We start from the raw sequence: 16,305 nt of genomic DNA, 5'->3' as shown, positions 1-16,305 counted from the left end.
AGAAGCAGTGAAGAGATAAATGTGGCAAACTGACAAGGAACAAAATCACAAGAAATAATAAATTATTTGCACTAAAATGGCCAGAATTTTCAAAGCAATTTAGAAACAGTATTTAAGACTGTCCCAACAGCCATGAGGAGGAGACAAGGAGACAATACTGTCACTACTGCTTTGAATAGCAAATAGTGATGAGAGGCAGGAATGGCACCCTGGAGCTCAGAGTGTCAGCCCCTTTGTCTCCCACCAACATACGGCTTTAGAGAGTGATGAATGGTGCTGACATGTATGTACTTGCTTATGGGAAAGCAAAAAGCACATGCACAGACACTTTAAAAGTTAATTTGATATTGTTTTCCTTTGATTTCCTTTCAGTCCCTTTCTCCATTACATTATTTTTCCCATTTCATTTCATATTGGCTGGGATGAAATATAGGTTCCCTTGAGCAGATATTCACCCATGCAATATGTCAGCACATAGCCTCAGCATTACTTGAGTCCCACCAATGCCTTCAAACCATTCAAGTTCCCCATTTCTCAATTAGCTGCTAATTAAACCATACTGCTTATGTATTTCAGTTCAATTAGAAATTCTTTAAAATCAAATTTAATTAAACCAAATCTTACAACATACAAAAGTAGACATGTTCAGACGGACGTAACCTCATCCTGCGTTGTGCTTTGTTTTTTATAACTCATTTGCAGTATGTCAAAGTGGCAGGATTTACACACACTGGTTCATTCGCTTTGGGGCTATTTTGGGAAGTTGCTTTAATTTAATTTGTTGAGATTTGACTCGATTAAAAGGTATTGATTGGGTGGAGGGGGGTTGAGGGGCTAAAATTGCAGCCATTTGTCAATAGCAGGCAGCCTGTAAAATCTCATGGTTAATAAATCAAGCCCAGCACTGTTCAATATGTAGTTATTACAGTTAGGAAACAGAGACAAGCTGTTTCCCCTCCGGCACCTGGTGACAGATTAACACCATTAAAGGTTGCAAACACTCCCAGCAAAGGGTTACTAGTGAGGTCTGGGGAAGGAGGTTGAGGAATGGTTTCTTGTATGTATGATAGTTTGTCATGTGCCCCCGGCATTCTTTTTTATCCAGGTAGGGTAATACTGCAAGGGGTAAACCTTGGAACAGGCTTTCAGATATAGTCCTTCACAAGAGAAAGATCTCCTACCCTTCAAAACCAATTTCCTAGAACGGCACCAATAGATCCCCACCTGTGGTGGGTGGAACAGTTGGAGACATATGCCTTGCTCTTTCTTCATTGCATAGGTAGGAGTAGTTCCTGGCCCAATGCACTCTGCAAGTCTTGAAATATTCTTGGGCAAATGTTTGAATTCAACTTTGTAAAAGAGGCAGTGCACAACCAGTGGACTTAAATACAGAATAATACTTAGGCTTTTTGCTGGTGTGCATTTCCCTTTCCAATGCTTGATTGTTTGGTATCATCTACTGATAGCATCCACACTGCAGGTCAGGTTCTCTGCTGGCTATGTGCTTCGTTAATGTGACTATAGAAGTCTTTTACATAAGCCCGTGGTTTAAGTGCACTGTAATACTACCCATCAAGACAGAAACCTGCCTAGAAAGAAACAGTGTCCACAGTGGACCATTTGCTTATTAAGGCTGTCCTAGAAATTATTCTGATGGGGATGCTGCCTGCCTCACACAGGTCTCACCACTCTACAGTTCATGGTGGCTGAATGCTCCTTCAGATATAGACATGGCTGTCATTTTGATTTAAATGCATTGTCCACAGGCAGCTACTTTAACAGCTGCAATGTCTAGAAAAATTACTCACAGACACTTATTAGCTGTTAGCAGAATATTGAGACAGCTCAAAGTAAAGAAAAAAGGATGGGGGAGGACTAGAACAAGCAGACTTTTACATGACGACTAATGCATCTTTGTTAATTCTTAACATAGTATCATAGCTCCCAGAACTTGGATGTCAAAATGGCTGTTTCTGGGACATTAACCAATTTTTTTCTTAAAGAATGAAACAGACTTTTCTGCTGCCTTCAGACATCTAATTGCTGATACATGTGTAAAAGTGCCACTTCATGCTTTGATATGTGGCTACAGTAAATCAATCCTATTTTCAATGCCTATAAACTGCAAATATTCTGTCAGGGCTATTTGAGCATTTAAGGATTGCAGCGAGAGGATATGAGAAATCCGGTAGGAGCCGTTTGCAATGCATATGAATCTAGCTGGCTTAGCTTTCCAGTACATTCACCTTGTTCTTTTATTCATCAGACTGGATTTGGGAACCAAGAAAATGACATTACCAATTTTGCATTAAGGAAAGGCCGTTGAGCTGCTCAGTTTCCTCCCGCACCACTCAGCACTGTGAAGGTGAGACGCTTATGAGCACGTTGTTGTATAAGCAATTTCAGGAAAACGTCAGCAGCTCCACATTTTAATGCTAAAAATATCAGTCAGGAAGCTTTACCGTGGCAGCAATTAACAGGTCTGAGAAACAAATCTGTCTTCTGACCTTGGGGAATTATGGGTCTGCATTAAAGGATTCATATGCTTAGTCTTCCTCCAGTCGGAAGCACACATCAGAGCAAGGATGTGGGCCTGGTAGAGGGATGAAGGGACCTCCCTTGCTTGTTCAGAAATTAATTCAGTCATGCTCCAGACTGGCAGCTTGGGTGTGCTCTGCTCATTCACAAGACTAGTACCACATGGACCATAGCATGGCAAGCTTTCCCCTTCCCATTGGGATTCTTTCACTAAAACCTCCCCCCAGAGGTGTCCACAGCCCATGCGTTCTCCACACCTCAGGCGTCCTTCAATCTCCTTAGAAACTGCTCATGGGCTGAGATGATTCGTGTACTGGAGGTTGTTGCTTAGTGACTGGATGTAGGCAGGTGCCCACTGGAGCACGTAGGCTGGGACCACTTAATGATGTCATGCTTTCTACCTTAAGGCCAACAGAGGGGAATAATGTGTGATCACTACCAGTCTGGACAGGAATTAAACATGTGATATATGAGATAAATGCCCCCAAGTCCTATTTGTAAACCCCTGATTTAGTCAGCCTCCTTTACCAGTTCTTTAAACTTCTAGTGGATTTTTGTACTGGAGTCTTTTTCTTCACTTTTCTTTTCTGTGTAACTAAATTTGTCAAAATCAGGCCATTCCCATGAAAGGCTTTGGTTTTGATGAGTCAGCCTTTTAAAATGAAGATACTTCATTGAAAAATTCTCAGACTACTTCACTTTTCAATTCCATTAGGTTTTTTTAATACTTGGAGTATCCCTTTTCCAGGTAAACCATACCAGTCTTTTCAATCTCTCTTTGCATGAGAGATGATCAGAGTCTCCATCATGGTGACCCTTCTCTGAGCTCCCTCTAGTTCTGTGCAAGGACCAGCCACCTGCCATGTGTGCAAAGGTGTGTAACAGTTATTACGAAATCCTCAGATGGCATTGATTGAACATCAGTGACAGCAAGGGAATCACAGCTGTTTATGCCACTTCATCCTGTTCATTCTTAATCCAAGCATTACTATAAATGGTGTGATCAGCAATAGTCAGCAACAGGAATCTCTTGGCCTTTTCACATGCATCCTACATCCAACATCCTACTGCAGGGCCTGGTGGCAACATGGTGGGGCTACTCATGACAGGGTAGCTCCTATAAAATATCACAATGTTGCAACCTCCAGAGTAAGGCAAGTATAGGGTGCCTTAAAATTCTAGCCCCCAATGCCTTGTGGGTACTTCTTGGTCAGAGTAAGGCTAAAGGACATCACTCTGACAGAAGCACATGATCGCTGAGGCATTAGGCAGTCAGCAGCAGCTCTAATCTGTTGTTCTTTGGCAGAAATTTCAGTCATCAAGACACTGAACGTCTGGACTCAGTTTGGCCTTTAGACTCTGTGTCAGTGGTCTAAAGGTGGGATGGTAGGTTTAGGGTAGCTTCCACTCCTCCAGACCATTGCCTAGGCATACAAATCCATGGTCTTGGTGTGATGGCTGCAAGACTCCATAAGGGGAAGGGGCATAAGGACCCTGAGGCAGCTACCAAGGTATCCAAACAGCCCCATTCAGGGGTGGTTTGCTTGCTTCTCTTGAAGAAAAGGTGGACCAAAAAAGCCATGCCCCAACGCAATCTATCCTGGCCATAATGAAATAAAATGACTTGCATATATCCTGTAACAAGCTGTCACTCTCAAACTGGGCTTGTCATCCACAAGCAGATTCATTGGGCACCTGACTAGACCCCTTACACACATACCAGGAGCCAGAGGATGGACAGTTGCCTAGATAACTTGCTCCCATGAGCTCCAAAACTGTGCAATAAACAGCATGGAGGTCTCGATGCAGCCCCAATGCAGTTATCTACTACAACGTATGGGAGTATTGTAAAAGCTTTTGTGCTGCTCAAGGAAAGATATCTTTGTCCATCTTTTCTGAGCCTTTTGTAATAGTTTAGATGAAGCCAGGGAAAGCTTCACAGTTTGACTTGGTATTAAAAATGATCTATTAAATATAAAAGAAAAGAGACGAGAGAAAGAGAGAGAGAGAGAGAGACCAATATCTCACAAAAGACTTACCTAGAGGGATAAGATGAAATGTGATTAAAGGGCCCTAGGGATAGTGCTAGACATATCTACCTCGTTTACTGGTAGAAAAATAGTCTTGGAATCTGGGATTAAAAAAAAAAACCCTGCAGATGATACAATCAATGAGTTTAAAGTTACTGATGGGATAAGATTTATAAGATCTTTTAAGGGAGGTGGAGGGAAGGATGCTGTGTGTGTATGTGTGTGTGTATACACTGAGTGCTTAACATCCCTCTTTCTTCAGTAATGCAAAACCATTTGAGAAGAAATAATGCAAACAATCAAAGATTTAAATAAAACTTGGTGTCTCAGAGTAACACCTCTGCCTAGATTTGCTTAGCATATCACCTTGGCATAAGTCTTTAAAGCAGGAGAAGCATCTGGTCCTCTTGAACCAGGTCTGTCTTGCTCAGAAAGTGTTACGTCTGGCTGTTTTTAGAAATGGAAATGTTAGTCTTCCAGCATGAAAGCTTTGACTCTGGGTGGCACCTTCTTATTTATGTTACTGTGTGATACACACTTATTCTTTATGTTTTTTTCCCCCTAGACTCTACTGATACAGCAAGGTCTACTCTGTAGTGACATTTAAGCTGATAGGTTTCAGGCAAAAGAAGCTGTAGATCTATTCTTTATAATGACAGGGGTTTTCTATTGACATAATTTAGGTGTGTTTATTGTGGGTAGAGAGGGGGGTCTTTCTTATAGCTAACATTCAAGCCAGTTCCTGCTGTTAAATCTGTTCTGAACTACAAATCAGACAAAAATCTCCACTTTACAGAGAGCTCATCGGGCATTTTTTGATATGTGAAGCAGTACTGGTTCATTTTCACCTTTCCATTTTTTTTCTGCAAAATTCTGGCATTTTTGCCCTATTTCTTAAAAAGCTTGTTATTTGTGCTCACAAAAGTAACTCCTCTTAGTGATTAGGCTGTCTGTCCCCTCATACAATCACAGCTTAATTCCATCAAGACATCAGGAGCTAAACTATGTAGAATGAAAATAAACTAACTCCTGCCAATTATTATATTGCTTTTTCCATGACAGTGACAATGGTGAATGGTTAGTTACATAGCACCGTGTAGAGACACAATCTCAGCAGCAGCGCAGCTGTTGGGTAAGTGATTCCTGAGTATAGTTTGCAGTTCAGCTTATGTCTGTCAAGTTCTCAGAGATGAAACACATTTAATAAATGCAAGATACCTTTTTCCAAGCATGGGTGGGAGTTGCTAGCATGCTAGCAATGGTGAGTAGGGTGGTAAATGTCATTGCTCCTCTTCCACAGGCAGCTGCTTCTCTGATAGGGTAGCTTGTCATATTTTAGGCTTTACAGTTGTGTTTGTTTATAGAGTGATGAATGACAGTATTGTTTAAAGTTTTCTTTTATATTCAGCCTGAAGTTCTGTATAGCCTCATTGTTATCTGAACTTTTCATTTTGCTCGTGTCTGCAATATCAGCTGGCCTTGCCTCTTGCAAGCAGCTTATGACCTTGAGTTTGCTCACGTGATGTTTCTTTCCTTTTCTATCACTGTGGGAAGTTTTTCTAACACAACAAAGTGATAGTTTTGTTACTAGCTCAAATTAACTAAACTTGGCATTAACTGGCTGAATCAGAGGGATGAAATGATTGGATATGTTGATGAAAGGTGATAAGACAGATCAATGGACAATGCCCAAAGTAAGACACTGAGAAATGGCCAAATTAAGAGGTATGCTCGTGACGGGTCTGTTGAATATGCTGATAGGATAAAATATGGACAATACGTTGACTGCAGAGAGACCAATCTGAAAGCAAAGAGTCATCAAAGGAGTGAAGTTAAAGGAAAGCATAAAAGCAAGGAAGTTAAGTGTGGCATTGTCATCATTGTCATAAACCAGCCTTCAATATCTGTCTGGACCATCCCAGCCAACAATGCACCCTTTGCTTCATGAACAGAGTGGCCGTCTTTTCCAAGCAAAGTAACAGCTTGGATTTGGTGAGATCATTGTACTAAGTGTTTTTCTCTTTCTGAATATAGAAACTGCTAAGATAATACTTGTTGTACTAATAAAGTTAGACTTTGATTTTAGGACACTGAGTTGTCTCCGTTCTTTGTTCATGTTCCAATTAAGTGTTAATTGTGCTTTAATGATCCCTAAGCAGTATCTGGTGGGCAGTGCTATTTCCAGGATAAGAAATGTAGTTAAAATGTTCTACCTGGTCCTTATTGCTCTTTTAGCCCCAATCAAACCCCGGTCTATGACTTAAAAAAAGAATGTTGAGGGAAGGAAGAATGCAAAAGGGGCTTTAATTCCTTATTGATTGATGCTATAAAAACACTGCTACTTACCCATTTTATTCAGTACACCTCACTGCTCCCACAAAAAGCTAATGGTTTTGAAACCAAGGATCTCAGTAAAATTTAGGTCAAGAGTTTTGACTTCTCCAAAGTTTTGGACCTTCAGCTACTGTATATTGAAGTGAAAACTACATTTTGTTCTAGGCAGATGGGGTTGTTCCTAACGTATCACCAAAAAGCCTTTGTATAAGTGAATCAGGACTAAAAAGACCTCAAATGGAAATAAAGAAGATTGATATTCCAAGGTACATTTCTGGCAGCATCAATCTTTGAGTTCTCTACTGCAGACAACACAGGTGTGACACTCAGGGCTTCTGTGCAAAAATGTCTGTGCCTCCCCATAGTCAGGGCTGTAAGGTGTTTATGGGTGCATCTACACAACACCTACATCACTGTAGTGACATGCTACATTGCCATACAATGCTCTACGGCGATGTAGTGATCACGTGAGTCTACATGTGACCGGCAGCTACTTTGTCACAGTGGCATGCTCTATGGAGAAGTAGTGCCTAAAACTAACTGTGCACGGTGCAGTTACAAGGTCGCTGTAGGTCAACGTGTAGATGTGCCCTATGAGGAGAGAATTTGGACAGAAAAGGGTCTTTCTACCTGTATCTCTATTGCATACCCCCTTGATGAATCTGGCTCTAGCAACATGCTGGTTAAGGCTTTGTGTTGTGTGTGTGTGTGTATGGAAGATAATCCTGTGAGGAATTGTCTTGACTCATAGCAGAGCAAACTGGCCAAGCTATGACTGTCAGTTGACTCTTAGGTTCATTTTTCTTGAAACTGGTGGCTGGGCCCTAAACTGGGCTTGCTTAATAGACTTAAAACTTGCTTATTATAATCTTAATTAAAGGTGACCATAAACCTTATGGCAATAAAGCAACCCTGGTATTTTACTACTTACTAGCCTTCAATTTCTCTTAGTGACCTTTTGCTGTGAAATATTTCATTATAAATAATGTCTTTTTGCAAACATATTGCTCTGATTATTTTCCACAGCTCTGCTTCTCCATGTGTGAAAATCCCTGAAGTAAGTAGTAATTTTTTCCCCCCTTTTCTGGTAATTGCAGTTTTAGAAATAGCTTCCTTAGATATCTGGTATAAACTGGCATCTGTCTTAGTCACTTTTTTCTACACTAAAGGTTGCTCCTTTTTTTTTTTTTTTTATTACCTCACTAACAAGCCCAGGAACTCGCAGAGATAGCTGCAGAAGCACTGCCTTTCAGGAAATGCCCCCTTCCCTCAATCTCACTGTTAGAGGCTTCTCAAACCCTGAACATGTAAGAAATTTCTGGTGCTCAAAAATCAAAACATCTTCCACTGACATGAGCTCTAGCAACTTTCTTGTCGACTTTGCAGGAGCTTCTCTGCTCTCTCTTTTCTTCCTCACCTCAGTTTCCCAGCTTTAGCATTACTAGGATTCTCATTCTTTTTCTCTTCTAGCCCTGTCCCTGATACCCCAGGACAGGCATCTGGAGTTCTCCCATGATGGCTCAGTGCCCAAATTCACCAGGCTTTTCATCATGGATTTGTTTAGGACATTGCTGACAGACAGATGGGGGATTCAGTCTCAATGTGCTCTCACTTTATAGTCATGTGGTGATGTGTGCCTAGATCCCACTTATAGCAGCAAGAACATCTTGCACAGAGGCGTAGCAAGCTATTTCAGTGCCCAGGGCAGAGGTGGGGGTGTGTATTATGCTGACTACTGGAGAGCAGGAGGGTGGTCAGGTGGAGGAGGAGTGGAGTCTTACTTGATCCTGCTCTCCATGCTTGGGTAGCAGCTGCTACAGCTCCTTCTGTAATGGCATGAGTTTGGCTGCTGTAGCTAAGGAATGGACTCACTGCACGCCAGTGCAGCAGCCCAGCCACTGTGGACTCCCCAAGGCTGCTCCTGGCATCCCATTTACTTCGCATACCAATAATGCTTTAGGGTGCAGGACTGTGCCTCCCTCCACAAAGCCAGGGGAGGGGATGCGTTCCACTTGCCTTGCTCACTTTCGTACCCCACAGATAATCTATGGCTGGGCTGTGCAGGGCTGCCCCTCCCATGGAAAAAAACTTCTAAGGGGGAGGAGGGCATACTGGTGCCCCTTCTAAGTTGACACCTTGTTCTGCCCTTGTTATGAAACCAATCTTGCATCATATGATCTCAGAGTAAGATAGACAAAGGCCTCCTTTGCCTTCCCCAGGAAACCTTCTTTGGTTTGTCTCCGCACCTGGCTAGATGCAAATGGTCACTAACAACAAGCATAGCTATGATAAGAGCAGGAATGATGGTGCAGAATAGCTCAGTTTATGTTTTACAGGGGCAAATTGCTTAAGGTTTGAGGTGAAGAAATGACAAGTCAGTGGGCATCTCTGTGTTCATTGGCATTTATTTTATTTATTCATCATTGCCTCCCTTGCTAATTTATCCTTCACTCCACTATCAAGGTGGTAGTACCCAGGGTACTTAAAGGAATTTTGTGCCAAATTCCCATTAAAAACATTTACTTCTGCGATTGGTATGATACAGACACCTCATTGCATGCATATGGGGCAGTAGAGAGATTTGTTACTATATACCTCTATAGAGCATTGAGAGTGTGTTATCGTTCGTAATAAGTTAGTAGAATCATTGTTGCAGCACACTGGAAATAGTTCCCATGCTCCAAGTCTTAATGCAGTGTATTATAATTTCTAAGAGCTTATTCTCCCTGTTATCTGTAATTACACCCTTCCCCAAATGGTTTTCCTTTAGAAGGCAAAGTGTGAGACTGGATGATAGTCCCCCAGGGCAGAAAGCACTGTGGCCAGGTAAACCCACACTTCCATTGCAAAAGTTATCAAAACACATTCAGTGCTCAGAGCAATGAGGATTCAGTGACTGTATACAATGGATTTATGAGCACAGATGTCATACACAGGGCTCATTTCTCACAGACAAATATCAAGGCAAGGATGAGTCTAAAAGTGTCTGCTCCGTGGCATCCCAAGGATGAAGTTCCATGGCAGTCCATCTCTTTTTCTACCTCCTCCTGACAGACAGCTCTGAGGCTAAGGTTTCATTTAGTGTGTTTCAGCCACTGTGTTGTGACCTTTTATAGCCAGTTCAGAGAACTGTTTGCTGATTAATTTCTGTTGAAGGTTAAGATCCAACATAAGCCGGAAAGTCAATGACTAATCTATTAAGCTCCCAAGTAAATTAATTTACATGTTTTTAATGATTACTTCCTACCTGGGCACTCTGAAAATTAATTGAACTTGAATTGTTAAGTGCATTTAGAGGTGGACTCAGATTAATAAGTACCACTCACACCTGCTTTTAGCTGGAAAAGAAAATCAACTTTAGTTCTTGGGCCCACTGGAGTGCCTCATCACTATGTAAATTCTGCAGATTCCACTCCAGTCAAGGGATATCTGTTTCCTAATAATAAGACCTTGGTAGCCATAGAAGCAGCCTTGATGTACTGCCTTACAACTGAAGTTCCTCACCATACTGTACTAATCAGACCAAGATTTTCTCTCCCTTCTTCCAAACCAGTGTCTCAGCATAATTGCTGAAGCCTTATGTTGCTTCATGCCGCAAATTTGCTTCATGACTTGACTACCAATCTACGGTGACATGCATTGCATCATTGTGGTGGGGCATAATTTACTGACAGTGACATGTTTAAAATGTGCCTGTTTTGATAAAATTTTAGCAAAAACAAGACTTTGTGGCTGAAACCCACCTGCTCTCCTGACTCCTCTCTCTGGCTGTTCTGCAGCCTGCATGGCAGAAGGCTGCTACAAAGTGGCCATCATGGCTTCCTGCTCTCCTGGACTCCCTGGTTCGCTCGCAGCAGCTGTTATGCTGGTACCCTTGGAGACCAAGATTTCCAAGTCCTTGGCCACCTCCTGGGACAGGTAAAGGGGGAAGGTGGTGCTCCCATGGGAGCCTGTTTCCATTTCAAATGGCCTTTCCTGCCGTGAGACCATCTGAATCTGAAGAAAACTTGTAGAATTCAAGTTCTATAAAACCTGACAAGTTTTGTGTGCTGTGACCTGGTTCAGGAAGAAAAAATATTCCAAAAAACTCAAACTATTTTGCAGTAATTGAGCATGATTTTCCTTCTCTCTGTCTGCCTCTGAGAACTTGGTCCAGTGTATTATAAAACTCAGCTGCCAACTGCTTGCTTGATGCACTATGCCTACACTGCACACTTTGGGTGTCTCAGAGCACCTCTTAATGGCAACATTCCCACCCAACATTTCTAGGCAATTTTAAAACTTAAATTTAGCACAGCTAGTTTTATCTGAGTGACTTAGCTCAGAATAGCTGTGAATGATTACAAGTTACCAAGTGACACGCAGACGGCAGTTAATTTATTAACAATCACATCACTCTGAATGACCCTTAATAATACATTTGCTGGTATATTTGCCATCACATAATAAGAGAACAAATAAATGTGGCATTTCAAATACAGAGTTAAAATTCTGCTTTTATTACACTATTTCTCTGTGACTGTGGCGATTCCAGCAAATGGTGCTAACGGGGACTGGGGGACTGGAGGCTTAATATGAATGTCATATCGCACCTTCATCTGCCCTCAGCAATTCCCTCCCAGGGAGAAAGCATTTTCTGTACAGATTAAGCTTTGCATGAGGATTATGCTGAACTCTGACACATGAAACTGAAAATGATGCAAGAGAAAATAAAAATAAGGCACATTATAGACTGGCAGGATGCCATGAAAGGTCTGCCTGGAAGCAGTGAGAACCCCCTGGGAATTCAGCATGAAGCCTTCACTCTCTTTTAAACTTAGCCCATGACTTGCAAATGGGAGGGTGATGTGATTCACTGTGTGAAGCCCAGTTTCCTGCCACCAGGGTGTGGTTTCAGCTTTCACTCTACATTTCCTTGATTTCCCTGGGGAAACTACTGGGGTTTCCCATTAAAGAACCTATTGAGCCCTGCAGGCAGGGACTCCTGCCAAAACTGCCCACAGCTCCATGTCAGAGGGGGTTACGCAAGACCACTGGAGTGCAACAAAAAGGATAATGCTGGGGAGAAATTCAGGGCAGGTTTGTGTGTTAGGCACTGCATAAGGATGTGTGCGTGTATTGTTGCTCCTTCGTTGACATGACTGCCTCTAGCTGGAAGTGTTAAAATGCGCTGGGCTTTGACAGAAGAGCTGGCGGCTCCTCTCAGCCATGCTCCACAGACCGTTCCCTGCAGATGCAATGTTTTCTTTATACATGTAACTTCTCATTAAGCAGTACAGCAAATTGGCTGGGAGCCTGATCCATTTACTGAGGCCTGGCCACCTTGCCGGATGAATTTAATTAGCACATTTTAATCATTTATGCCTAACCTGAAGAATATTTGCTGCTGAAACCCAAACACTCACACACTCCATAAATTACTCTGTTTCAGGGTCTCTGACAGAGTAATTCAGATATATATCACTTTGTGAGCAGATGACTCACAAATCTGAAGCTAAATGCAGGGACTCAGCAGTGCCCTCAGTGTTGAGCATCAGGTACCTGGGCTCCTATTTGGGTTGGCAAATGTAGCATGGCAAGAAAGAGGAGGAGGGGAGAGCTGAGCTGTCCCTCAGCAAGTAAGAGGTTAAGGATCATTACCTTACTCAGCCTGTCCAGTTCTAGAATCCAGGACAATGGGTTTTATTGCTTGGTTTGTAGTGCCTCTAGTAGTTGCCCGTGTAGTCTCCATACCTTGAGATTTCTCCCTCCTTCACACCAGTGCTGGTGTCAGTAAGGGAAGCAGGTCCTGTTGACTTAATGCCTGGTATGAACCCCAGTGTTTGGGTGTGAGTTAGTCCTCTTAAAAGCAAGTAACAGACAGCTGAGACTGGATGGTGGTGCTAGGGCACCTCCTTCCTGACCTGCATCATATCCTAATTTGACCGCCTCTAGAGCTTTGCTGGTGCACCTTGCCTCTGGTCTGCCTACTCTATGCTATTCCAATGGATAACAATGATGGCACGATAAAAGAATTCAGTACGTACTCAAACCTCTCCCACCCCTGCGAGAGAAGAAGGCAAGCAGAAAGAAACAACTATTCATGACAGATACTAGTCCCATAATTGAATGTGTTCTGGAAGACATTTGGACACTACAGTGGTGGGCATGGTGGCTGAACATGAACACAACAGAATTCCTACTTGGGGTGGGGGCTGTCTACACATTCATTAATGCACCTTAGATACTGCTCATTTAGTTTAGTGCTTCTTTAATAAAGTACTAACCAAATGTGCAGTACCTAGAGTTACCATGCAGTAGCAGCAGCACATGGTTATTTAGTGATGCCTACTGCGCATTAGCCTAATAACACGGTGCAATAGGCTATTAGCACTGTTTTTGCCCTGGCACACTACTACACCATGTTATTAGGTTAATGTGCAGTAAGCATCTCATGTAGACATGCCCTGGGAGTTCAGTCTGTCTCAAGGTGTAGCATTCAACTGCTATGCCATCTTATAGTTTCTCTCCAGCAGAGCATGCCAACTCTATGAACTTGTATGACAACCCTGTGATGGTCCAAGCTATAGCTAGCAAGTTCACTTCCATAGTAAAGAAGGGAGCTTCCAGGGTGACCCAAAATTGGGAGGAATCATCAATATAAAGGAAGAGGAGACTAATACACAGGAAGAACTGAATGACCTTGAGGACTGGAGTTTTAGAAATGGGATGACATTCATTAATACAAAACACAAAGCCATGCATTTAGGGACTGATAACAAGAATTTCTGGCACAAAGTGAGAGCTCACCAGCTGAAAACAACTGAAGAAGAAAAAGATCAGAGGGTAACTAGCTGATGAAATCCAGCAAGCCATCAATATGATGCAGCTGTAGATAAAGCAAATACAATCCTAGGCTGGATCAGGAGAGGTATTTTTAGCAGAGACAAGGAAGCATTATTGTTAATGTTCAAGGATTCATCAGCAGGAATACTGTGTACAGTTCTGCTGAACAAACTGTGGCAGTGTCATGCTGGATTGAAAAGCCAGGAGATCAAATAGAGAGCAGGGTCTAGGGATCAGTCAGTTCTGGAAGCTGAACGATCAGACAAACCATGGAGTCAGAGGGCAAGCCAGATCAAGCAGAGCAAAGGCAAAGGCACAATCCAGAAGGAACAGCAAGGCAATCATACAAGCTGGGGAGCTCCCCCCTTGAGAGCACAGAGGTGGAAAGGGATCTTGGAGTCATTATTGACTCCAAGATGAACACGAGCCGCCAATGCCAGACCGCAGCCAGCAAAGCCAACCGCACCTTGTCGTGCATCCAAAGATGCATCTCAAGCCAGTCCAGAGAGGTGACACTCCCCCTCTACGCGACATTGGTCCGGCCTCCATTGGACTACTGTGTCCAGTTCTGGGCACCGCACTTTAAGAAGGATATGGCCTGCCTTGAGAGGGTTCAGAGGAGGGCCACCCGCTTGGTTGGAGGGCAACAGGGCAGGCCCTATGAAGAGAGGCTGAGGGACCTGAACCTGTTCAGCCTCAGCAAACGGAGGCTGAGGGGGGGATTTGGTGGCTGCCTACAAACTTGTTAGGGGACATCAGCGGCAAATAGGAAGGGCCCTATTCCCCCCAGCAGCACCTGGGGTGACGAGGAACAATGGCCAGAAGCTCTAGAGAACAGGTTCATGTTAGGGATTAGGAGGCACTATTTCACTGTTAGGGTGGCTAGGATTTGGAACCAACTTCCCAGGGCAGTGGTCCTTGCGCCTACCTTGGGTAAATTCAAAAAGAGGTTGGACGAACACCTGTCTGGGGTCCTGTGATCCCAGCGTGTGCTCCGGCCAGTGGTGGGGGGTCAGACTAGATGACTAGATGACTATTTAGGTCCCTTCTGACCCCTAACTACTATGAAACTATTATGAAATTATGAAACTATGAATCTGGGTTCAGCCTGAGACCTGCTGCCCAGACATTTCCTGTTCTTGTGCAGGGGTTTATATGGAGGGAAGTGTAGGGTCAGCTGACCCCAACTAACCACTCTGGTGGCAGGGAGCAGAGAGATGGCTAGGCCCTGATGGATGCTTCTTCTAGTCTTGCCCAGTCTGAATGGTTAGCTGCAAAGCCTAGGTCATGGTGAACGGGCCAGCTGAGGCTCCAGATTTGAGGCCATGGCCTGACAGGGAGAAAGGAGCTCATGTAGGCCAGGAGTAGACAAGGCCTGCTAGGATGATCAGGGGAGTGGAGATCTGTCTTTATAAACAGCAGTCATATCCTCTCTCATCCTCACTTTGTCGGCTAAACAAGCCAAGCTGTTCCCATTTCCTCTTCTAAATACATTTGTCAGGTAAACACTGGGGAGAGAGAAGAGCTATTTAAACTAAAGGACAACATTTATACAAGAACTGACCAGGAATAGATTTATGCTGGAAATTAGAATTGGATTTCTGACTATGAGAGGAACAAAGTTCTGGCCCATTCTTCCCAACAGAGTGATGCAGAAAAAGACCAGAATGTATCTGGATAAAACTGATGAAAGGATTATATGGTGAGGTTGTCTACAATGGCAGGGAACAGGCTTCAGCGATCTGGGGGGTTCCTTCCAGACCCGTATCCCCAAAAGATTCTGTGCAATTGCAACATGTTGCATTTAATTGAACCCTGTTGGCCAGTACCCCATTAGAGGATATTGGCTGTAATGTCTAGTTCCTCTTATTTTCCTTCTCCAGCTAAGGGCAGCAGAAATATTGAAGGAGAGAGGAAACAAGAAGTGGAGAGAGGGGGCATTTGTGCGGAGTGGATGGGCAAGTTGGTACATGGGTGAACTGTAACTGCCCAATTATTAGTGTGTGCTTTACTCTGAGCACAGCCATGCTTTTGCAACAGCATCACATTGGGCACTCTTAAACCTGTAGGAGTAAGGAGAGCGCATGGTGTAGGTTTTGATATCAGAAATGAACTTATGTCATTTTATGAATCTCTGATTGCAGTGTCCATACATATCATGATACTTTGAATTAGACTACAGAAGGGGTTCATCAGCCTGCCAGTGTTTATGATCCAACTCTTCAGGCTAGTGATGAAAAGGACAGCTTCTCTCAATAGCTGGAAGAGCTGTTTGGCAGGATTCCATGGACAGAACCCATCCTAGTACTTGGAGACTTCAATGCAAGAGTTAGGTCCAATACTGAGATCTGGCCTGGGATTCTGGGTAGACATGGCATTGGACGTATGAATGACAATGGTCAGAGAGTTCTTGAGCTCTGTGCCAGTCAAGGCCAACACCTTCTTTGCTGGTATCATCATCAGAAGAACATCATGGAGATACCCAAGGTCCAAGCTGGACTTGGTACTGACAAGACATATACACTTGAAAGATATCCTGTGTACATGATCCTTTCAAAGCACAAACTGTGACACAGAC

General features: G+C 43.2%; 1 long non-coding RNA gene across 4 annotated transcripts in view; it reads left to right on the top strand.

The window, feature by feature from the left end:
* Positions 1 to 6,060: 6,060 nt before the first annotated feature.
* LOC132244642 (uncharacterized) overlaps positions 6,061 to 16,305 on the top strand; it is a 161,208-nt gene continuing 150,963 nt past the window's right edge. Inside the window, exons 1-3 of one of the 4 annotated variants that reach the window (XR_009456324.1) lie at positions 6,061 to 6,560; positions 7,929 to 7,959; positions 10,616 to 10,820. This is a non-coding gene — a long non-coding RNA (uncharacterized LOC132244642). The remainder of the gene's footprint in view (positions 6,561 to 7,928; positions 7,960 to 10,615; positions 10,821 to 16,305) is intronic. The other 3 variants (XR_009456325.1, XR_009456326.1, XR_009456327.1) reach the window with 3 other exon arrangements.

Source organism: Alligator mississippiensis, chromosome 13 (genome assembly GCF_030867095.1).
Source record: "Alligator mississippiensis isolate rAllMis1 chromosome 13, rAllMis1, whole genome shotgun sequence".
Taxonomy (NCBI): domain Eukaryota; kingdom Metazoa; phylum Chordata; order Crocodylia; family Alligatoridae; genus Alligator; species Alligator mississippiensis.
The sequence above is the reverse complement of the archived record's forward strand: the minus strand, read 5'-3'. Positions and strand labels throughout refer to the sequence as shown.